The sequence below is a fragment of the Pyrgilauda ruficollis genome, unplaced genomic scaffold (genome assembly GCF_017590135.1).
Source record: "Pyrgilauda ruficollis isolate IOZ18807 unplaced genomic scaffold, ASM1759013v1 scaffold24, whole genome shotgun sequence".
In the NCBI taxonomy this organism is placed as follows: Eukaryota; Metazoa; Chordata; class Aves; order Passeriformes; family Passeridae; genus Pyrgilauda; species Pyrgilauda ruficollis.
This window is the reverse complement of record NW_024523648.1, coordinates 13867805-13892187: the sequence shown is the minus strand read 5'-3', so window position 1 is coordinate 13892187 and position 24383 is coordinate 13867805.

Genomic DNA, 24383 nt, shown 5'->3' with positions numbered 1-24383 from the left:
TCACATCTGGGAATTGATTGGGAGAGTTTTGGGTTATCTGAGCAAAAAGCATGCCAGGAATGGTTTTCACTTGGAATAGGGAATGAGCTCAGGGAATCTGAGCTCTGAAAAGTATTTCCTGCTATAGAGACAGCCTGAGACTTGGACTGGTCTAAGCTAAGTTCAGTGGGGAAATAGTGGGGAAAAGAGGTTCCAGCCACCTGAATGAACAGGTAGTTATTCACTCCAGTCTACTTCAAGGCTCTTCATGTTCTGGTTACTCCCACTGCAGCAGCTACTTGACTGTGGGTCCTTCTGGGCCTCACTTTTCCTAGCAGACTCAGTATTTGATGTAGCTATTTGCTAGAGTGGTATGGTAGAGTGCAGTGGGTGTGCTAAGGTAGAGGAGAGGTAATATCAAGATTTTGTCAAAGGTAAGGTTTTGTCAGAATGTTTCAGAGGTGTCAAAATAGTTTTTGGACTTATGTTTTCTCCATGTCTTCCCTATTACAGCTCTCACTGAAGAGCTGTCACTGAAACTTGGTTGCATAGACAATGAGAAGCAATGCCCTCTCTCATCTCATCATGCTTGAAGTCACAAAATCACACTATCTTTGAGCATGTAAAGTGGTACCCACAAGATTTTCCTTTTGGGGATCTTTTTAATTTTGAAAGTGTGTCCAGTCCCTAATGAATCATGACATGAATTGGTCCCAGGATGACCTCAATGACTGAGGCTGACTCAGCAAACACAAGGACCCCAATAAAAGCTTAAACACTGGAGAATGACCAGGTGCCCATGGTGTCCTGTACCCCACTAACACAATGAAGTCCCCCTCTGTTTTCCTGGGGAAACATCATGAGACAGGTTCGTTTCCTTCCAGCATGTTCCCAGCTCATGCATAACTGGGTCTGCCACAAGTTTTCTGTGTGACACTGAGTTTGTCACATGTGGCACATCTGCACTCATCCTGACCTGGGTGCTGTGTCATAATGATGAAGTAGTATCATTTCTGAGGTGAGTTCCTATCTCTTCAGGGAGCTGTGCTTTGTGGGCTTTCTGGGCAAACCAGATCATCTGGAACCCGTCTGGAATTTTTATTGTACATTGTAATGTACAGTATTATCATATCCTTGATTGCTGTGTCTCATTTATCTGTTTTAAAATACGACTAATAATACTTAATGTCTTTTATTCATTGATTGTATTATCTATTTGGATTTTAAGCTTTTAGGAGAAAGTGGCCTTATTTTTTGTATTTGTATAGAAATATAGTTTCTAGCACTATGTAAGCCAATAATATAAAACAATTATTAATACCATTATGATAACTGACTGGCTTTAAGGGATGGTGGGTCATTATTAGGAAGCTGTGAATTGCCTCAGATAGGTAAATGATTTTGCAGCAAAATTTCACTTCCTGCAAATATTAGGTTATTCTATTTTTCTTTCAGGCAATATTTAAAGTTTTAAGTGCTTACTGTCCCTCAACTTTCCTTCCCTAATCCTTTCCTTTCTCCCTCCCTTCTTGCCTCCCTTTCTCATCCTTCCCTCTTTCCCTCCAGGGTGGGATTACACTAGCTTTTTTTGACTTGTGGATTTCCAAAATCTCCAGGGAGATGAGGACTACAGAGGAAGCTTCTCGTGTATATGCAAAAATATACTTCTTGGGCACCACTCATGGACCCTTTTGGAGTATGATGTTGATCCCTAGGAGTTTTGATCAAAAGTTCAAAAGCCTTCACTTAGACAATTATCACAAACACTGATGTTTGGAATGCCTATTTTTTGGTGAAAGCACCTCTCAAACTTTGTGAAGGTTTATCTGCGTGCATGTATGGGTAAGTGTATTTCTGGGACTAGTGAACTCATATTTTTCCTTCACAGAAATTGCAGTATCTTTATTTTATTGTTGGAGTATGTTATACCTCTTGGTATTATTGCTTTAGGTGTTCACTGGATAATAAAGAAGAAATTGAAAGTTCTTATTCAAGACCTCCTTATGGCTCAGACTTTGAACACTAGTCCCTGGATTCAGAGCATAATTACTGTCATTATAAGACAGGTGATAGCAACCTATAAAATTTTTTTCTGAGGGATGAGTGGTAACAGAAATAAAAACTCTTTCCTTACTTGCAGTTCTGGATATCCAGTGACATAATCTTTATCTATTCAGCCTTTAGGTGGGAGGGACGGGATGAGATTTGACTGAGTGGCAGTGCTAACTTCATTATCTTCCAATATTATACCATGTTTTTCTGATCACTTATGAAATATATCCAGTCTTGAAGAAATGTATTCAAATGTCATTGGAAAAAAGTCTGGAACAACTCTGCCAGACTCATGTTTTCTCCTCATCTGTTTTGTTAGCACAATCTAATGGAACTACAGTACTTTCCATCTGAACAAGTCCCATATAAATGTGTGACATAAATTACCTCTGTGGAGTTTCTTTGTTGAGTGACTCTGTAGCTGTTAACCTTTCTTTTCTTCATAGAATCATATAGTTGTCTAGGTTGGAAAAGACCTCTGAGATCGAGTCCGACTGTTAACCCAGCACTCCAAGTCCCCTAAAAAACTGTGTCTGTAAGGACCATGTCTACATGTCTTTTAAATGACTCAAGGGATGGGGACTCAACTGCTTCCCTTGGGATCCTGTTCCAATGCTTTTCAACCCTTTCTGTGAAGAAATTTTACCTAATATCCAACCTGAACCTTACCTGGCAAAACTTGAAAGTCATTTCCTCTTGTCCTTTCTCTTGTTATTTGGGAGAAGAGACTGACCCCACCTGGCTACAACCTCCTTTCAGGTAGCTATAGAGAGTGATAGGGTCTCCACTGAGTGTTTTTTTTACCAGGCTAAACAACGCCAGCTCTTCACAAGACTTGTGCTACAGTCCTTCCACCAGCTTTGTTGCCCTCATTTGACACTCACAATGTCTTTTTTTTAGTGAGGGCCCCAAAACTGAACGCAGGATTGAAGGTGTGGCCTCACCCACCGGGCAGCTTTCCAGCCACTCCAAACTTGTAGTGTTGCATGGGGTTGTGACCCAAGAACTCAGCATTTCATGTTATTGAACCTCATATAGCTGGGCTCAGCTCATCAATCCAGCCTGTCCAGGTCCTTCTGTAGAACCTTCCCATCCTCCAGAGGATTAACACTCCTGCTCAATTTAGTGTCATCTGCAAACTTACTGAAGATTTAGTAGATTTTTTCATTACAGTAGCATGATTAAGTTCCAGTTGAGCTTTGGCCTTTTTAATTTTCTCCCTGAATAACGTCATAACATCCTTTCAGTCCTCTTGAGTTGCCTGCCCCTTCTTCCAAAGGTCATAAACTCTTTCTTTTCCCCCTAAGTTCCAGCTAAAGCTCTCTTTACAGGCAGGTCATTCTTTTCCTTCAGGTTGTCTACAGTCCCTTGAGGACATTTCTTTTGATTTCCTTTCTTGAAAAATATCCACCATTCCTAGACTACTTGCTTCAGGACTGCCACCCAAGGGGGTCTCTCATCCAGCCTTCTAGACAGGCCAAAATCTGCCTGCCAGAAATCCAAGTCTGCCCTCCAGAAATCCGAATGCCCTCCTTATTTGTGCAAGAAACAAAAACTTTGATCATTTTGTCCAAGATGGCCACCAACTTCTCTATACAAAAACAGCTGGTCAGTGGGAAGCCATGCCTAGATGGCTCCCTCACCAGCTGTGTCAGGAAGTTTTCTTCCACACTCCAGGAACCTCTTAGACTGTATCCTCTCCACTGTGTTGTGTTTGCAGTGGACATGCAGTAAGTTGATGTCCTCCACAGGATCAAGAGCTAGCAATTGTGAGACTTTTCCCAGCTACTCACAGAATATTTAATCTACCTCTTCATCTGGGCTGGGTGGTCTGTAACAGACTCCCGCCAGGATGTCTGCCTTTTTGGGCTTCCTCCTGATTCTTCACCTATAGACACATAGCCTATCGTCACTGTCACTAAGGTCTAGACAATCCAAACTGTCCCTAACATACAGGGCTGCTCCATCACCTCCCCTTCCTTGTCTACCCTTCTGAAGAGTTTAATCATCCACTGCAGCACTCCAGTCATGCAAGTGAACCCACCATGTCTCCTCAATGGCAGCTATGTAATACTTGTCCTGGTAGGTGTGTGATGACTTCCAGCTCCTGTTTGCTGCCCATGCTCTGTGCATTGCTGTAGATGCCTTTCAGTTGGACTATTCCTTCCAGTACCTTTTTAGAGGACCTTGTTAGCACACTGTCCCTCAAACACTGGTGTGTTGACCCCAGGCTTATTTCTAGTGAGCCTGGTTTTATCCTTTTCCCCCTTCAAATCTAGTTTCTAGCTCTTTCAATGAGTCTTGCTAACTCCTGAATGAGAAGCATTGTTTAATATATTTAATTTCTCTCTCTTTTGTTAGCACAGGAGAGTCAGGGGGATGGCTGCTTTGTCTGACCTCTCCTCCATGGGAATAGTAACTATAATGGGTTTAATTAACTATGTGGTATTGACGTAATTAGTTATCCCAATGATTATACTTCTTTAATAAAAGCACTTCATTTGGGATGCATTTCTCTTCTGAATGTGCAGAGTCCTACACCTATATTTCATAACTGTCTAGACATCAGAACTCTGTGCATATTTTAGCATCTGCCCTTGAGAGAGAGGTTATCTTGCATGGCTTAAGATAATTGGGAAGAAATTATTTTGCCCCCTGGTTTCAGGCTCACTTGCCTACTGAGAGTAATAGAGATGGGCAGAGGGAGAGTAGGTCAGTGTGGGGAAACCAGAACTGGGAGAGGGGAAGGGCTGGGTTTGGAAACTGCATGCCCAAGCACTGGCTCTTTCCAACTTTTCAAGTCCAGAGTCAGTAACACTGAAGGGAATGGAGAAAGTTTAACTTGTAGGCAAAGTAAATGCTGTATATCTGGTTTATTTATATGTATTTATGTACATAGAACTATTACTGTAGGTGTTTATGACATAAACCTACATCTATTGTGCTAAATTTACATATGCCAAGCCCCAGTAACCCTGTTATTGCTATCACACAGCCAAATCAACAAAAAGATATGAATTTTAGTTTTAGTTTGGTTTTGCCTTTTTTTGTTTTTGTTTTCCTGGGAAGTCACTGTTCTTTGTGTTTCATCCCTCTGGCTAATCTTGAAGAGCAATGCTACAAGGAGGAGAGATTACCATAAGAAAATGTCATTTTGTATCACATGAATACTGAAAGAAAAAAAATAACAAACACAACTCAAAGGTAAAAGGTCTAAGGGAGGAGATTAATTCACTGTTCATGAATCAATCTACCACAAAATGCTATGAGAGAACTCCTTTAGCTAACATCTCAGTTTATAGCTGGGGGGAGGGATTCCTATCTGATAAAACATACTCAAAAATTAATGCATTCTCCACACAGCCTACTTCATAGGTAGGAGGTGTTATTCCTGTTGCTGTTGCTGTGTTTTAGCTAACATTTTAAGAGTTTTTTTTCCTCTCTCTCTCCCTATGTGCTCTTCATCTCTTTAGTTTACAGAGCTGTGCTGCAGTCCCTTCAGTCTTTCTTCCTTTCCCTGTTGAGAGGGACAGACTGAAATCACTGCAGGCATTTGAAGCTTCATGCAGCACAGGAGTGAACTCTGTGGGTCATTTTAACAGCCAAAGACATAAACAAGCTCTCAAGAAATGGGGAAAGCCAAGCAAATGGGGAAGAACTGGTTGTGAGACCTGCAAACATGGCTTGTTCTCCAATCATAAGGAATGCTCCACTGAAGCCTCCATCCCTCATTAAATCAATAAAATCATGTGTCCTTTATTTTAATCCTGTATTCAAGAACCAAGGATAGAGATGGAAGCTTTTCATTTCATTGTTTCTAAAAAATCACTGAGATGATATTGACAAAGGTTGATTCTTTTACCTTGGTGTTTCAGAAAAATGTCAGTATGGAGGCAGGTGCTGGGCATTCAGCCACTTCTTTCAAAAGCAGAAAAGGGGTTCTGTGACAGCCTCATTGCAAATACTGTAGCTTTCTGAGACATTTTGTTTGGTTTGATGTTGTGCTGCAATGACGAGAGAGGAAGGATCTGTTATGTACAGCTGCATGAATCTCTGGATTGAAGTTTTTACAGCCTCAGATCCTCTTTTATACAGTAAAGGGGAGATGAAAGCAAATAACTCACATGCCATGAAACAGGTACTGTGGGATTCTGAAAGGCTTAGCATTCCTGGTAAGTATTTGATCAAAATTCAGACAAGGGAACTTTGCACTGTCATTTGGTGGAATGACAAACATGGTAAAAATACCTCAAAAATCTTCATTATTTTGTCAGCTCCATCTTGATTGAATTAGCAAAGAATGAGTCACAGTTAAAAAAAGAGCCATTCTCCCCTGAAATGTATTAAAGTTTGGGTGGTAAAGAAACACATGTTTATTTCCTAAATGAAATGCAGGCAGAATATGTATCAATCCATGGAAACAGTAGTGCTAGTTTCCTATGCAAGGCATGTTCAAAAATTATCTTTTACTGAGATCATAAAATGGCTCCAATTCTCACTGTAAATGGGGTTCCTGTTCCCCACAGTTATTTATCCAATGTCATATCTTGTATATCTTACATGAAAAAATGCTTGGGTGAAAATGGTGAATAATGTAAATATAGGCTGGTTGTTTACCAAAGATTGTTCATCTTCAGGGAGAGTTGGTCTTTATTTTTTTTTTTTTTTTTTTTTTTTTTTTTTGTGTCTCTCTGAAAACTGTTCTGTATTTATTTTTTGAAAGTTGCCACCAACACTATTTCTCTGATCAGATACATTAACCAATGTATCTGTTACTCACAAATCTGATATAACATGTGCTGTTACTTGTGGTAACTTCAGACACTGTGGTTATTGACCTGGTCTGCTGTATACTTAATTTTTAAGAATGTTACATGGTAACAGACTTAAAAAAAAAAAAAAAAAAAAAAAGAAAACAAACCAGGTTCAGGGAACGATCTACTGATTTTTGGATAATACTGGGTAATAATAATGAAAGCAAAACAAACAAACACACAAAAAGCATGAAAGAAGAGCCCCTTGGAATAAAGTGGATTGTTCTCACCTTCAAATAACATATGCCACCACACAGCCTTTCACTTGATTGATGAGTAATTGTAGTTTGAACTCAATAAGACCCCAGTGAAAATCCTTGAAATGTTCTACATGTACCATGTTCACAACGGCAGACCTATTAGGCACTTAAATAAACTAAAGTAACATGCGTCAGCAGAGTGCTTTGCCCACAGAATAGCTTTAACAAGTAATTTGCTTCCAAGAAGTCACTAAAAAAACTCCTTATAATACGTTAGTTAAGTAAGAACGTAACTCACGCAGTCAGAAGTTAACCAGTTGCTGTAGCACTAATGTGCAAAACAAAAGTGCAGTTTTACCAGTTGTAGAAGCAGTGAAGACCACAAAGATATCTATGGGCCTGGAGCATCAGTTGTATAAAGAGTGTCTGAGAGAGCTGGGACTGTTCAGCCCCTTCTCTCAGGAGAAGAGGAGGCTGCAGGGAGCCTTACCAAAATGTGCAAATACCTCATGGGAAGGACCGAAGGTGAGGGATCTAGGCCCTTTTCAGCACTGCTCATGGCAAGAGGCAATGCGCACAAATTAAAACATGCAACTCCATCTGAACACAACTGAACACAATGCTTTTACTGCCAAGGTGATCAAACACAGGAACAGGTTGTCCAGAGAGGCTGTGGAGTCTCCATCTGTGGAGAAACTCAAAATTCAACTGTGTGTGGTCCTAGGCAACCTGCTCTAAGTGACCCTCCTTGAGAAGAGGGGTTGGGTGAGTACAGCCTCAGGAGGTCCCTGTTTACCTATTGAGTTTTCAAAGCAGGACTTCAAATGCTTAGCATAAAATTAAAAATAAAACAAACTTGAACTGCAGCAGCTGCTATGTAAAGCTCTTAAGCAAACTAGGCCAATATGATACTATCAAGAGATATCTACCTCTATTTGCAGACCTTAAGATATTGATACATCACCCTTCAATCAGTCTTTAAATCAATACAATATGGTACTCAAGAATATTTGTTTCTGCTTGTGATAAACCCATTTAGTATGTTATACCTCATGATAAGTCACTAATCGTTTTCCTGTTCTGTTGGCTCCTTTCTAAGGATATCAACTAGGGATGGCTCTGATGATTAACTCTGGAACAGCTCTGGTTGAATAAACAGAAAATGTCAACCACATACCACAACTCAGTCTTTTTTTGAAAATTTTTGAAATTCCATTTTGAAAAAAAGAAACAACAAAGTTTCAGCAATGGACTCAATTTGTCTTGTTTTTGATAGTGTCAAAATATAGTCCAATGTCTTTACTCTTAAATACTTTACCATGTGCATTGCATATATTATAAAACCAAATTTAAATTATTGAATTAAATTAGTGTTTATTTTATTTTCAGTAGTAGAAGTTCTGATTTGTCTGAAAGGTACAGAATATTTAGATAATCCCTGTGAATTATCTGAATTCACTGAAAACAAATTCAAAATTCTCTAAGGGCTGGAAATCCAAATCTTCAGAGAGCTCACAGAATGCTTTCTATATGCATGAATCAAGCACCCCAGCAAATGAGTTTAATAATGCTAAGCCGCATGTTGGCTGTGGAAGATATACAGGACTCTGGTGCATTTCAGATTGTACAAGATGTGAATATGAATAGTGTGAAAGATGTCACATAACAGCAAGGATGGTACAAGTAACAAAAGACTGTGGATACCGTTATGCAATGCAGTCTAAAGCATAACTGAAATAGATATCTACTGTGCCAGACTCTACCTATTGATAGTCATAGATTTGCATGAGTTAACTATAATCTATATTCCATTAAATATTATGGGAGGGAAATATTATAAAAGTTAACACTGCTTAAACGATGTAATTGCAGGCTTCAGTCATGCAACTCCTTTACTAGCATCGCTATCAGTGATGTGAAAGTCATCACTGCAGAAGGATAGAAGTGGGAAACCATATTATTATCACCCTCATTACTTATGTATTTTTGGTTAAGAATCATGGGAACATTCCATTCTGGATAATTTCAAGAGCTGTTTTACAATTTAAATGGTATTTTCTTATTCAACCCGTTTGAGCCTTGAATTTAGTCCATTCTATTTATTCACATTACTGACATAGAAATAAATCTGTATCCCTATCTCCTTTCTCTAGCCTTGAAGAGTCACTACAACTGTTACTGAGAGACCCAAAATTTTCCTGTTAAGCCTATGAACAGAATAGCTAACATGGATTTGCTTTGGCTTTTGGCTCTGCCAAGGAAGGAATAGCCTTGCACAGGTGTAGGGCACTAACATTTGGCTGCAAACTCCTACAGTGGACTGTGAGTCAAAAGTCCCCAAAAGACACATCTGACAGTCAGAACCAAGGTTAAGTTGGAAGAGCTGCCTGTTTAAAAATGTGTCTTTTTGGAACAAGAGGGAACAAATGTGACTTGCAAGTTCAGAGGCTTTGGTGACACAGCACCAGAATACGTACAGTCATCTGGTTAAAGCAGCATGCAGAATTGATTAATATACCTTATTTTTTTGAAACTGAGTTAGAATCACCTGAAATACAGGAAAAAGACTGATCCTGTCCTGTGCAGCTGTAACCATAAGTACAGCAAAATGCAGTAAAAACCCTCTTCTAAGTTTTCTAAACTAGCACAGATAGTTCAGTCAAATATTTCCTGTATCTGCATTGTGGGTGAGAAGTAGTAACAGGAATCTTTTCATGTGCACTGCTTGGTCCATGGAAATCCCTGGCTGTGCATTTTAGTACAGGTATAAAATTGATATCTAAAACAATGTTTTGCAAAGCAAACACCAAAGTTTGGTGAGCTTTATAGTTTGTCAAAGCCTGTCATGAATGATTTGTCAAATACTTTAAAGCACAAACCCAAACAAATAATCAAATAAATCATAGAAATATTATCCAATGAATTCTGCCTTTATGAATTAGTGTCAATCTGTCATGCTTCAAAACAGCCAAGCTTCATGAACTATTTAAAGGGACCAGAAGTGAGATGAGTTCAGTGGAAACACAGAATGGTGATCTGCCCAGTCTTAGAGTACATCTCAACTGGGCACAGTTCTAAAAGAAGAACAAGGGTCCTATAACCAATACAATCCTAGTAAAATGTAATGCAAAACTCTCTGAAGTAATCCATATAGTAAGAAGAAGAAAAAAAAAATTCTTCAGTAGCCTGTGAAATGATGATGCACAATTAAAGATGAAGGAAAAATAAATTAACTTTGGAGACTTTCACTGTGTCAGCTTTGGCTGCATGAACATCTTCCAACTACTTTTAATATGCCCTCAATGCTAAGTTGCACTAAAGAGCATTAGGAATGCAAAAGTTGTATGCTAAGAGTTGTAGCCACTAATTCAAATATGTTATATTAAACAGGAAAGACATATCGACAAATACTCAGAGAACTCATAGACTCACTAAAGGACTAAAAGACTGAGATCATGAAAGTTTCTAGTCAGATCATGGGGCTTGCACCTCTTACTCCCTCTACCAAGCCTATAAAACTCAATGTTATCTTTCTCTGACTTGAGCAGTTAGCCAGAAATCCGGATTCCATTGAGTAGTTTAAGTCAGAAGGAAAAAGAAGTTGATGCTAAAGTCCTATTTATTAAAAAAAAAAAAAAAATGTATAAAAAGCTTCTTTTCTTCAGTACAACAAATATCAAATGTGGTGAGATGCTATCTTTCCTTGAAGCTCTGAGCTCTTTTCTAATCAGCACTTATCCCATACAGCTCTCTCCTGGCTTGGCAGTGGGCTGTGTTCCCAGTTTGTGTTCTGGCTTTGTCTGCTGTTCTTTTAGTCTGTTTTTTTTTTTTCCTACCAACATTTCAGACACATATTAATTCACAGATGTCATAAGCCACAGTTACACCAAACTATCTAATAAAGAGTTAGCTAATTTGTTCTAATAATTTATCTTTTTTTTTTTTTTTGAATTTGTATCTTTGATAGAGATAGCTACATTTTCCAGAAGGCACCATGTTATAAGGACCTCAGGAGACGGAGTCTTTTTCTTCCCTTGGCAGGTTGTTCATATGGTTAACCACCTTCACTAACAAATATCTGTGCTTGATTTGTCACTCAATTTTTCTTCAGAATAGTTTTAACTTCTGAGGTTTTTATTCTTACTTTACTACATTTAAAAGCCTTCAGTAACTGCTGAGTCCTTCTTATAAAAGTACTTATACACTATGATTAATTAATTAATCTCTTGGTGTACTTTTGGATGAACTAATAAAAGAAATATTTAGAATGAGCTCAAATAGAATGAGCTCTTTAACTCTCATTGTAAAACATTTCCCTCAGTACTCAGTTTCTGTGACTCTTCCTTGTACCTTTGCCAGTTCATCAATGCTGCAAAATGTGGACACCAGAACTGAAAAATAAGTATTATTTCTATTGGTATCCTATATTGAGCTTAGCTACCTATCTCTGCTCTGCTTTTCTGCATTAGTCTTTGGGTTATACATGCAATAGCTGAATTAACTTCTTTGCAGGAGCTCTGGGATTCATGCTGAGTTTCTTATCCAGTGTAGACTTTACAGTCTTTTGAAAGACCTCTGCTTTCAGTGATGTCATGACACTTCTAGAGTAATGAAGCTCTAAAGCTTGAATGGTTGGGAGAAAAAAAGTAAAGAACAGTCTGCTGGGTTGCTTAAGTTACGACTGGTAACTGGTGTAAACGAGCAAGAGCACAGCTCTGAGTTCACCAGTAACTATTTGCAATGAGCTGCTGTGTACTGAAATGGCTCTGCTCCGTGTTGCATGTAAAACTGGGAGCTTAGATGTCCTACAGAAGGCCTTGACACAAATATCCATGGCTGTGAATTGTGGTCTAAGCAAAATCTTATTCTATTGCAAAGGCTTTAAAGAAACCATACTGAATAATCAGCCTGCTCAATCACCAACTAGAGAAATTTCTTGACTTCAGGGTCATGACCTAATTTGCATTATTTTTTGAAGTTCTATTAAGAGAAAAGGGGACACATCTCTCACTAGCACTAAGGAAAATATATAGCACTACACAATGAAGTGGCCAAAGGATAATATAAATTGGAAAATCAGATGATTACTCCCCAGGGACCTAATTTTTTTTCTGTGGGTTACTGAAGAAAGAAAAGCTGGTTTGTTTCTTTTAAATATCTGTTAAATATCTGGAGAAGTCTTGTGCCAGGTTCGATCTAAATGGAAACTAAAAAGATGGGAGGAAGGCCCCAGTATACAACTTCCCAAAGTTTGTATCACCAAATCTATTATGCTAAATGGGAAGTCCACTATTTTCACCTCTAGTCTGGAAATATAAGCCCACAGATCTGAGTAATATCCTTTTTGCTGAGGTCTTCCACTTATCTATAGGAGCTTTTAGTTTTTCACTCTGTGTTCTGAACTACCTCATGCAAAATAGGGCTAGGTAAAAGAGATAACCTACAAAAAGACTTGATGTCAGGAGGAGATCATTTGGGTAATTGCTATTTTGTCACATTCTTCCACATGTAATCCAGGATGTGCAACTGGTCCTCTCCACAGAACTTTCAGCTAGCTCCATTATATTTATTTGAATAGGAAATCCTCATAAGCATTGCAATTACCATTCATCTGTACCTATATTTTAACAGAAGTAAAAATTCTGTTACTGATTGTATGATGAAATACACAGAGGACCCTTTTTTTTTCACAGGGAGAGATCAGAGATACATATAAAGCTAAGTTAAAGATATAAAGCTAAAAATGAAGCTAAGTATATGGCCCTTCATCTGAAAGCTGCTTTATCCACATTCTCAATCCCCATTTTATTTCTGACAAAGCCTCTCTGAAATCCATGGCTTTGATAGAATTGAAGGAATCCAGGTTAGACTCAGTTTGAGGTATGTATTTAACATTTTTTTTTTAAAAAAAAGAGTTGGTTCTTGATGTATTGCCTTTTTGTAGAACGTACATTGGAAAACAAAATGATTTACAACAATTTAAAGTGGAAATTCAGGAGATTTACAGACTGTTTACACTGATTAGTATTTGAGCTTATTTAAAAGGGATTCCATGGGCTTTGCCAGGATCATATATTTTGAAAAAATCCATATCAAAGTACTGTTATTAATTCCTTGGATTTTTTAAAAAAGTACATTACAATTTAAAATTAAAAATAGAGTAAATTTATACTCTGGAACAGGCAAATTTATTTGGCAATATCAGAATCAGGGTGAAAAGGATAAGATACATCAAGTTAGTTTCAAGCCTGTAATAGACAAAAAATACTTCCTCAATCTACTTTGTATAGATGAGTGACTTTTTGGCATATAATACAGATATGGTTGACATTCACGTGTTTCGTTAAATTTGTAAAGCTACTTCATCTGAAAAAAAAAGTATAAAAAAGAAAAAGTATTAAAATGAAGAATTTTTACTTCTGAAGTACTGTCTGACCCTGGTTTCCAGCAATGGACATCATCCTGACCCTCACCCAAATGTTCATGTCCCATCTGAGCTTCATCCCATCCTTTTCCCTAGGGGAAGTGCCTGGTGCAAGGGGCTGAGGCTGCCCTGGTGTCCCCCAGCAATCCTCCTCCTGACTGCTGTGCTGGCACAGGGCCCTGGCTGTCAGGCCGTTCTCCAGGACTGGAGAACAAAGGTGGCAAGAAAATTAGAGAAGGAACAAGTTGCTTCTGACCAAACTCAGCCCCAGAAAGGAATGGTATCTGAGGTGGGAGCTGGGCAGGTTACCAGGAGAAATATAGAGACACTGTCCAAGCACTCGGAGGTGGGCTTAGGGAAACCAAAGCCCATCTCAAGCTGAACCTGGCAGGCAATGTGAAGGGCCACAAGAAGGGCTGTGACAAGTAAAGCAGCAGGTCTTTACTGGTAAGGTTTGTGTTCAGTAATTCCAAGTCCAAATAGTGCCCATTGACAGGGCTGTCAACTGGCATAAACTGAGTTACACGAAACTCCAGGAAATAAGGGAATATTTTTACTGTGAGGGTTGTCAAACACTGGAAGGAATGCAGGAAGAGCAGCTATCCTTTGAGATATTTAAAATCCAGCTTGACATGGAACAGGGCAGCCTGTTCTTTTTGACCTTACTCTGAGCAGGGCTCGTGCAGTAGGTGATCTCCAGAGTTCCCTTCCCAGCTCAGTGACCCTCTAAATCAGAGAAGCCACTTAGGCTCAAAACACCTGAAAATTAGGCCTTTTGCTTAGAAGCCTCTATGGAATTTGTTTATTTCCTGAAGTCATTGAAGAAAGGTAAGCCATTTAGGCTCTGTACTAGGAATTAGCTTTCTTAATTATCTGACCAATTATTTTATTAGACACAAAAAAAGAGACTGAATTTTACAGCTGATATCAAGGTCTTAAAATTGACTTAGAGGTAGTCTGAGTCATCTATGCTGGGATTTCAGACACTCCTCAAATGGCTTCCCATCAAAGCCCTTCACCACCTTTGTAGCCCTCCTTTGAACACTCTCTAAGAGTTTAATGTCTTTCCTACATTGTGGTGTCCAAAACCATGCACAGGACTTAAGGTGAGGCTGCACCAGTGCAGAGCAGAGCAGCACAATCACCTCCCTCAACCAGGCCTGGTAGACCCCAGGACATGGCTGGCATTCATTACAGCTACTAAATGAATGGTTTACCTTATCTCCTTTCATATTTCAGTAAATTGTTGCAATGGTCTGCTGGAGATAAAATCTCATTGGTTTTAGAATGTGAAAATGGACCCCATTTCCTTTAATAGAATGGCAGATAATTTTTTTTTTTTTTTTTTTTTTTTTGGTCAAAGTTTGCCAGTAAAGCCATTATTCTGGCTGGGTACATGAATTAATTAAAATAATTTTAATAGATGGTTTTACAAGGAGGGCTACTTTTTTTTTTTTTTTTCTTTCCTACAGAAAAAGATAGAAAAAGTACAGAAATGCTTCTTGTAGCATATCTTTAAACTATACAATTGCCTATGAGACAGGTAAAATAGAGCCTAATGCATCTTTCTAGATTATGTTATAAGAAAACTAGCCCTGGCTGGCAGACATTCAAATAGAAATATTTGAAGCTATTTCCAGATTGGTAGAATCATGTTATTCCTTAAAATGATATGGTATACATAGGCATTTTTTAGGTATGATGCAATAAAGGATACATTATTCCAACCAGTTGAGAAAATTTAAACTAGAAGTTACAGTGAGATCTCTTGCAGAGATGCCACCCTGTCTGTGCAAAAGAATAAACCTTACACAAAAAGCCAAATGTCTGACAGGTGTACATAAAACAGGGAAGTCTTAGGAAAACAATGTTACCATTAAGGAAGTATTCCAAATGCCAAGTATTTTTTTTTTCCTGCAGGTTCCTTAGCTTTTGATTTTTGATGAGTGATTCATGCGCAATGTTCTCCTTTAGGCCTGCATAACTGTTTGTAACATACAAAATTATATCTATCTAGTCTAGAATTCAGATGGACATAGCAACAACAAAAGTTCTTGTATTTTTAATAATATGTTGTTCTTTTTCTCTTAGCAAAAAAATGCAGGTATTTTTCACAGACAAGATGTTAAGCCTTGCTTAGATTTATCACATGCACATTGAAGTTATTTTTATTTGAAGAATTTTCTTGCTGTGGCTCCCAGAGTAACTGAAGTGCATGTTTTCATTGCAACACATACTATGCATTCCTTTCTTGGTGAGTTAACAGTGAATGGCATTATCTGTGACTGTCCAAAACATGTTTATTCCAAAAGAGTGGGTTTTCATAAGCAAAAAGTTAGTTTGTGCCATGCTCAAAGGACAAATGTTTCATCATGCTTGCATGGAACTACAGGAGTGTGTGAAATACTGCTTGGGTACACAGGTCTTTATTAAAAGAGTGATTCCATGTTGGAATATACAGATACAATGGCTGTGATTCAAACAATTCTCTTTATTCAGAAAATAACAATAATTATTTTTCAGAAGCTGTAGAAGTTGCCTTACAGTGTGCCTAAAGCTCCAAGGCAAGGTCTGTAAAGAGGCTACATCATAAGTAAGTGAAAGCAAATTGCTAGAGATAAATAGAGGAATCTACAGAAGCAGTAAGGCAGGCCTATAACACAGCTTCATCTTACTGGTACCTAAACTCTTGACAATTCTTTCTGGACACTGATTGGCAAGAGAGATTATTAAGAAATAATTAAAATTCCATAATGAAATGTATTTTTTAGCTAGAAACTTCTCACAAACAGAAAGAAAACCATGGGAGAAAACATGAAGGTTTTAGTGAATTAATAAGGGCAGTATTATTGGAATGGGAAAGAGTAAAAGATATTAATTTAGGAATACTGTCTTTAGACAGTGTAATACTGTCTAAATTCCTCTGCTGCTTTCAGTACAGAAATACTGCCATGGAATCTCATGCACTCGCCTTATCTGTGTAAGCAGATATCTGCAATGTAAGACTGGCCCTGGAGATGCTCGAATCTGAAATATTTAAATGTACCCTACAAATAAAGACCTAGGGAGTGATGTGAATTGTAGATACCTTACACAGGCAAAATGGTGGTCCAGTATGCATGAAGAAAACTGTGCTTGAGTGAACAGAGAATCAACCTGGGACTTCTGTTTGATCTAAAGCAGATAGACATACAGCAAAAAGACAGCTCTGTGAGGTGCTTGCTCAGAGACAGCAATTGAAAGAATGTTTGCTTAAGTGATTACCCAGGCTACAGGTGGTAGCTGAGTTAATGTTTGCAGAGGAGATTACCCCGAAATATGGTAGGTGTAATAGGATGGCCATTTTCCAGTTTAACATTTTAATTTTGAAAAATGCTACCTCGTAAGAAGTGCAACATTTTGTAGAGGAAATTATTCAGTGTCAAGAATTCTACTGGTAAAGATTACAGGAATTTTGACTTATGAAAACAGAACTTCAGTTGACTTACCAGGATTAAATTTGGAGAATATCTGGCAAGAAATAGATTATTTTGCTATTCTACTTCTGAGTGGAAAAAATAGGAAGAGCTCAGTGAAGTAGAAATCTTGGTTCTTATCTAGGCTAGACTCTGTGGACCCTGTGGTGACATGAAGCTGTTTCCTGTGTTGAAAATGTCAGTCCATACATGGAAAATATGGAAGAAGTGGTGGTTGTTAGACAAGGAAGAGATTATTGAGATTTTACTGACTGATTATTGTTGGACAAGGAAGAGATTACTGAGATTTTAGTGAGAGATTTCCACTGAATGGATTCTCTGTTGTGTGTCAGTGCCAGGAAGAGATGAGTGGATTGAAAACAAGATCATCTCTCTTGGACAAAATCAGTAGGCATCTGTGAGACCATACACACAATGCTGCTGCTTCAATCCCTATGAGTACTGCTTTCAGCTGCCCCTTAAAAAACTAAATATGGTCCCTTGGAATCATATTTGGGTGGGTGACTTTATGAAACCTATTCCAACCTCTATTTAATCTCAGCCGGCAAGGTCAGCAACAGTGTTTGGAAATAAAGAGGGTAGAACCCTTTCACGCTGGGTTCTACCTGTTCTTTGCTAACCAGGGTACATGTAGGAGCTTTTTTTGGCTCCCTGCAGGTTTCTGGTAGCTATGCTGAACTTCAGAGCAGAGCTGGAACTGGGTATCAACACTTTTCCCCTGTTAATTTCCCTGCCCAGAAGAAGAAATGGAATAAACACGGTCGATACGTAGATGTACGACAGCTTTCTAAAATATACAATTTTCTAGCATTGGTGCTTTTTCCATTCTACTTGACTATTATTTCGTGTCAGCTAATTCTTGGTGTTTTCATCATTATATAAAGTTGTTCAGCAGATGTGATGGGAAAAGACATCTCAAATCATATGCTGAGTAAATACTGGAGGAATCCTATATGCTCTAGTTTTGTGCTCTCTAGAAGCATGCAAATTTCTCCTAACTCAGCTCTTGCTAGCAAACTTCTGTACTGAAAATCATAATCATATGAGCTGCTCATGGTACAATCATGAGAAAACTGTTTGTGTGTGAACCAGCTGAGTGCACTCACAGGGGGAAGAATTCAACCCAGCAATGCTATGCATTTAATAGCTTTATCCATTCAGCTTTATAGCTTGCCATTGGGTGCAGATGTTTTATGACTTGTAACAGTTTAATGTGTCCTGGTGGATTACCCTCCAAGTTTCTCTTCATCAAAGCACTTGCTCCAGGTAACTGGAATGTCAGATTTAAATGAAGTGCAATGCGAGAATGGGGATTGTCAGATTTTAAATGAAGCACACAGTGCTGCTAACTAAAGTTTTAAGCATGGTATGACATTTCCATGGCCTGTCTTACAGGCTCTTTCTACACCTCTTCTTCTTTCAGTGTGCAAATTATTATAGAGAAAGAGGTAAAACAGTCATATACTGAATTCTAGTACAGCAAACTACCAACTTAAAAGTTATCTGAAAAGAGATAATGTTTCTCATGAATCCAAAGTCAGACAAAAGGTGTAACAGACAGGGCAGCACCATTCCATTCCCCAAAGACAACCAGGCCCCTGATGGGCTCAGTATTCTTCACAGTGAATGAGCCTTTGCCTCACTCGCTACTTGCTCCTCCTCCTGTTACCCAGTTACCCATGTCCCTTGGGGCCATGAATATGCCCAGCCCTGCTTCCCCTGTCTTTCCAGACAATTCTTCCATCTTGATCTTCCAAACAGGCATCCTCTTCCTTCCCATCTGACCCCACCCCCTTCATTGCTCATCCCAGTTGCTCTGGTTTAGTATCGGTGAAAAAATGGAAGTCTCTGGAATGCTTTTGTGGCTACACAGAACTGAGTGGTCAGGGCATCCATGCTGGTAGTCCCTAGGGTCTTTGAGTGCCTTCTTTTTCTCCTTTTGCAGAAATTTACTGAAGCAATAAATCTAGTGCAATGATGGAGAAAAACTAAGGCAGGGGAACTCTCGAGACAGGGAGAGGAAAAAAGAACAGTAACAGTACAATAGGGGTTGTGCTACTTTTGCCTGCCTCATGTCTTACTGTCATGTTTTTCTACAAAGCTTTTCTATGAGAGGGAAATGGAAAACAAAAATCCTTTCTGACAGAGAATGAATTGCCAAAAAGGTCCCACATGGCAGTGAAGTCCAAATTTCTCAACATATGGAGAGCCAGCATAAAGTAGGATATCTGAAACCTAAAGAGTCACAAAGGTGGCACCGTAAATGGTATCTTTTCCTGAGGCAGAGAATGAGGCAAAGACAATAACAGTGCCAAAAAGACAATGCATGTCATGCTGAAACAGATAGAGTACAAACCTCCAAGACCTCAGAGTGTGTCAGAGAAGAGATCTTTAGGTCTTTCTGACAGGTTTTGCATGTTTAACTATTATTAGCAGGACAAAAGGCTGCACATGGTTATTACTGAGGTGCCAACCTCCCCTGGTTCAGTCTTTTTGTTTGTTGTTCTAAGAGGAGTGCAAAAGAGTCACTTATTTTCTGTCTTTGCACATTTAGGCTGTGACAGCTGGTGAAAAAAGTTTTCAGATTAAAAGTCAAGATAAAGAGTCAGAAAACACTCACTCACCTGAAAGGAAACAAATTACTTTTATTTTCAAAAAATGAGGGAGTTTTGGAAGTCCTCAAAGTGTTACTCTATAAATATCACTGAGAAAATAATTTGCATGGATAATATCCTTTGGTTTTCATTAACAAAATACCCAAGAGCAATATTTTTCATCCTTCTGGCTGTCACTGTTGTTTGTATTTTGTAGACAGTGAGACAATCTTAGGATCTCAACTGACATTATTGTTCTGCTGCACTAAGTACTTTCTGTAATTTAGGGTTCTGCTGACCTCAAACAACTCAAACTATATTTTAATATAATAATATTTTAAATAATACATCATAATAATTTAATAATATGTAATAATATTTTGAGGTCTGTGAATTGTGTTGTGTTTCATTTAGATCTGTCAACTGTACTTTCTCATATATGTGGTATTGTTTCTATTTTCTAGGTTGGATGGAGAGAACTCACAACAAAGTTATTCCTATAACTGCAGCAGGCAGCAAAATTAAGATCTGAGAGATTTTCAATGTATAACCTCCAAAACTGCTTCCCATGAGTATTTCATGCAGGTTACATTGAAACTGAAGAAAGAAGGACAGGGTGAATGTGACTTTATGTAAATCTGTTGAGAATGTGGCATGAGTATTCACAAAAAGGCTTTTTATGCATTAGTTATTCATCCTTAGTTAAATATATGACACTCATCAACTATGGCAGGTAAAAGTGCACCTGCAGAAAGAAATCTGGTGAGAATATGATAAAGGTCTTGCTTGGCTGAAGCACAAATTTCCAGTAGACTTGGGTGCACAAGTTAATCTTGTTATGGTGATGATGATGATGATGATGATTCACTTGGGGGAACTGTCAGGGCTTTGTAATATGACTTGTATAAATTTGTAATTATTGCATAAATGCAAATATTTAGATGGAGTGTTCACAGTAGTTTGCCACAATAGGAAAAAGCAGTCGTAGAGGAAGGGCTTTTTTTCCATCTCACTTATGTACGTAACCGTTGTCCAAGACACTCTGTACACTCCGTGGAGAGATACAGACACTTTAAGGAAGTGATTCATCTCAGTTTTAGACATCTAAAATAAGGCAGATGGAACAGTCTATCTCTCTTCACAGAAGAACTTTTAGTCTGAATTGCATTCTAACAAGCAGGCCTGCTGGTTGAAGAATATGACCACGTGCAGGCAAACACAGTCCATGTCTCAGCACCCTGCCACCGGTATGGTCAAATACAAAGTGATAGTGTCTGTCCATAGAACAGATTATTTTTCAGCTGCAGTAGAAATATCTGATGAATCAATCACAATAGTGCTTAAATGTGTAGTCAAATTTACACAATGCAGAACACAGTATTCCAGTCTATCAGGAATTAACCCCCATCATGCAGAAAAGTTTCAGTTTACATTTGTGAAGTTTGTATTAAGGAAGAGCAACGCTGGTGTGGCTGTAATTTCAGATATTTTTTTCCCAGAATAATACAGTTGGATTTGGATTTGATTTTGCAAAGATGCAGAGCATTTTCTAGATTCACATTTCCCTGACTTCTTGGAAGAGAAGGACACGGTGCCTCATGAGATCAAGTCCTCACACCATGGAGAATGCCTGTATCTGAACTGCTGCACTCCTTAGATGTGTCACATTTTGCACTGCCCTGCAAAACTATCACTTATCTTCCACTACTGCTTCCAGATGCCAAACAAAATGAGTCAGGTGTCTCAGCTTGGCTGATTGGCCAAGTTCTATCTATAATTGATGGAGACAAGCACTTTGGAAGGGAGATTCAGCTGGTCTATGGAGATTGTGAATCACATTTCCTCCCTCTTGCCCCTGGTTATTTCTTGGCACCCCTGATGCACTTCGTGGCACCTTTCAGTTGCACTGATACAGCTCTTTGTGTCTGTGGCATACATCAAGTAGCTTAAATTTTCTGGGATAAAAAAAACCCCAACCAAACAAAAACTAAAAATCAAGCACTGCTCCCCATTCTACCAGTTAAAAGGAAATCTATTTCCTGCCTGTACCTTATCGTGTGTTGGTGTAGAATTCTATGAAAATCAAGTATTTTTGAAACAGCAATGGCAATCTATCCAGGGAACTAATTTAAATAAAATATGTGCTTTTGTTGTGCCTTATGTGCTTTTGTCCAGGCATTAAAGAATAAAATAAAAGGATGTGTGTTAAACAAAATTGCCTGCTTTGTAGTTCTTTTTCTTAACTCTCTTGTTCTTTCCCTGCCTGGTTCAGTTCTTCTCAAGTCCTGCAGATCCTGGGGGAGGGAGTATGTACTAAATTCCTTTCACCCTTGGTAAACATACTTTGCACAATCTAAACCAGGGTAGTGTTACACTGCTTTGCTGGACCTTTTGAGAGCCCTGAAAGAGAAAAGAAAAAAAAAAGAAAAAGGGATAGTTGACATCTGCATTTTACTGGAGTAGCTACAAGCACTGTCTGTTAGTGAAGAGAGGGAGAGGGACAATGCTCAGGATTTTGTACTGAAAGGAGCTAGCCTGGATTTTTGGGCCTCCTGTCTCCCTTCCTTCCTTGTCTGAAGGGTACTAAACCTGCCCAGCTTCTCACTGGAGGGGAGCAGATACTCCATGACAGGCAGGCTGCGGGAGGGACATTTTACTGCAGATGAGAGGCAACCTTTATTTCACATTCTAAATGCAATTTTCTTACAAAAGGATTCAGCCTTTTGCATTTTAATAATATATAGATATAGGTTTTTTCGTTTCTGGTCTTATTTTCTCAGCCTTTCCTTTCTGTCTGAAGTAAGTGCTGCTCCACACAGTTCCTTAGGATCTGCAATAGCACTAGTAATTGCAATGAAATACTTCATGTTCAAATAAATAAATAAATAAATAATACTAGATTTACAGTTAGGGTAATGGATGCTGCTTGTGGACATCTGAGTCCCTGTAATTGTAATTTTTGTTTTACATCTGCTTTAGAGAGAATGGGATTTCCCCAACTAATGTTAAATGCTTTTTGAGATGGTCTTTGATTACTAGCACAGGGAACTTGGTTATTTGCTTTGTGCCCAGGATGTGTGAGAGCAGGCTCTTCTGTTTAGTTATTTTGGTCCTCCAAATGCATTCATTATTAAAATTACCTAGCATAGTCTCCTCTCACACCCTTTTTGCCAGCAGCTTGCCGTGAGGGCTTGATATTTGGAACTCAAGCTGTAGGTAACCAGCCACAGAATTGACTCCGTATCTATTCCTTCTGTGGCTGAACATAGCTAACATCCAGGAGAGGGCTTTGAGAATCCACTGAGGATTTGCTTTTCCCTGAGAGAGATAGCAGATAAACAGGATTAGAGTATTTACACAGTCTTGAAATCTGGGTCGGCTGGGTCTCGCTCAAGGCATCCTTTTTATTTAGCAGAAAGATTTGATTGACTGAGTGCAGTGTCAACATTTAGCTTTCTATCCTCACTTCACACAAGCTAATCATCTGAATACAGGTGGCTCCAAATGCAAAAGGTGTGCTCAGGTTTTTACTTGGTTTGTGAACTGGGTCAGCCCAAGGCTGTGGTGGATGATTTGGGAAGAACAATCCATATCCTCTATCAAATGGTATCCCAGCTCTGCCGAAGTTCAAGCCTCAGTTTTGCTATTGATCTTGTCTTAATATAGATGGGAATTGAATTCAGCAATAGATTTGCCTGTGTGAAGGATCTTTTGTTAGCGTTTATCTTGCCCGAGCAGTCACATGGTGGTGTTGAACTTCAGGGTGAGCACAGTGCCTGCAGCTGAATTTGGGTGTGCAAAACCACACCTTGGGACTAAAGCTGCTCAAGAAGCTTCCACTGGTGGCAGCTTTTCCTCCCACCCTGCCCCCAGTGTCTCCTTTGCAGCTGTCAGCAGATACTCTTTGCAATGGTGTAGCTGCACTCAACCAGGCCTCCCAAATCATTTACTTTAAAAAGCCCCTTGTTTCTTTCCAGGAAAAACAAAACAAAACAACCTTTCAATGAAGATCTTTTCTTGGAAGCAGTACAAAAAAATTAAGGTGGCACAAAAATGAAGGGTTGTAGATGTTTATGGAAGGAAGCACATTGTGTAGCATGACGGTATCTTACACAGCATCAAAAAATCTGAAAATGTAGCTTGAGACCATGATTTGGTGATATAAAATAAGTAGATAGTAAGTGTCAGTTCTGATATCAGTGTCCCTGTTCTCTGTTGTTTTATTGTTAGGTTTCTGGTTTGTGTGTTTTGGTGGTGGTTTTTGTTTTTTGCTTTTTTTTTTTTTTTTGGTTTGTTTGGGGTTTTTTATGTTGTTTTGTTTTTTGTTCTTTTTAATTGAATCAGTTTCCTGATTTGATGGAACCCTGCAAATGGTTGTGGTGATGGAAACAGGAACAAGCAGCTGGGAGCAGGGAGGAGGGACAGCTTAAAGTGACATTTGGTGTCATTGACCACAGCCACAGCATTTCCCTGGATAAACAGTAGCACGATATCTTCTCATCTAGTGACATTTCACAGGTTATCTTAATTCTAGTTAGATACACTTGTCTCTATTTTCTTCTTTATTGAAACCGTGCTATGAGCAAGTTAAAACAGAGATATCAGACTCAATTGTTTTATGGTATTACCCTCAGCTCAAGGAGAATAGTCTTTTTTAGCTTTTCTGGGCAATTTCTTTGAGCTAATACCCAGAAAACTAGAACTGCAAGGAAGTAAGCAAGACACTTAGCTTTGAATGACCTGGGTGGACTGCTCACTTGGGAAAAAGAATAAAAAAAATAAACCAGAGTTTATCACAAAAGATCTTTGCCTTACTGCAGCAGTAAAAGTGATACAGAAAAACA